General features: G+C 37.6%; 1 protein-coding gene across 1 annotated transcript in view; it reads right to left on the bottom strand.

Moving 5' to 3' along the window:
• LOC112906866 (farnesol dehydrogenase-like) overlaps nucleotides 1-1,251 on the bottom strand; it is a 12,463-nt gene that overhangs the window by 10,521 nt on the left and 691 nt on the right. The gene's annotated exons all lie outside the window — the stretch shown is intronic.

Raw genomic sequence — 1,251 nt, 5'->3', positions numbered from 1 at the left:
AGAGATTTGCGGACAATGAAGAAGTAATCGAAGCTGTAAATGGTTATTTTGAGGAGCTTGACGAATCAGTCTATAGAGATGGCATTAATAGACTGGAACACCGCTATGAGAAATGTATCAGCCTTGGAGGAGATTATGTTGAGAAATAAAAAAAAAAAATTTTTAAAAACCTTGTTTTTCTTGGTCAGGCCGGAAACTTATCAATCCACCCTCGTAGATTTTTACCTCTACATGAGGAGGGGTCGCAAGGACAGACCAGACAGCATCGGCTATGTCTTCTGAGACCAATGTTGGCTTTCCTTGGAGTACTGCCTGGCCCACTGGGTCTACAGCCGCCAATGCTTCAGTTTTGACAAGCCCTGGACTTATACTCTGAAATGTTTTACGGATTAATACGTTTTAAACCCCCAACACTTAATGCTCTTTAAAAAAGGAGCGGGTTCTCAATTCGATTTATGTTTTTTTTTTGTATCTTTGTTACGCGATTACTCCGTCAATTATGAATTGATTTTGGTGATTCTTTTTTTGCTTGGTAGGTCATAGTTCAGAGGTGGTCCCATGTAAATTTTATCGAAATTGATACAGTACTTTTTGGAAAAATCAACAAAAACAAGAAACATATTATTTACACTAAAAATTGAATAACGAAGTTAATTTTTAGAAAAAGAAAAACAAAAACCGACTCAAGACTGACTATACCTACATGTACAAATTTAAACTTATAAAGTTTTGATTGATTATATTTACCGTAACTTTTATTTTTAAATTTTCAGATGCAAGTTCGTTTCTTAGTGTTTCGGCCAGGGCAGTAACAGCAAATTTGCTTGCAGGATACACGTTTAATTTCGGTACATTAACAATTTTATGACCTGTAACACTGTTAATGTGTATGATGTGTCCCTCTACGTTATTAAGTTTCATGTCTTTGATCGCCTCCCTGGTGGCCACACACAATCCGAAAACATTGGTATCTAAAACGTCTCTCCATTTTTGAGAATCACCGTCAATCAGAGTATTGACTTTCGAAATTCCTGCATTGTTCACCTTCGAGGATAATCCCAGGCCTTTCAAGTGGTCATAAACTGTTGAATTTGATAAATTTAACCTCAATCCGATCTCACGTGTTGTTATTCGCCGGTTCACATCAACTAATGCCTTTATCGCGTCTTTATCAGCTTCAACCGGCCTTCCCGAACGTGGTGCATCTTCGACATCAAAATTGCCGGATCGAAATTTAGCGAACCAGTTCTG

This window comes from Agrilus planipennis, unplaced genomic scaffold, assembly GCF_000699045.2.
Source record: "Agrilus planipennis isolate EAB-ADULT unplaced genomic scaffold, Apla_2.0 scaffold104, whole genome shotgun sequence".
NCBI lineage: Eukaryota > Metazoa > Arthropoda > Insecta > Coleoptera > Buprestidae > Agrilus > Agrilus planipennis.
The sequence above is the reverse complement of the archived record's forward strand: the minus strand, read 5'-3'. Positions and strand labels throughout refer to the sequence as shown.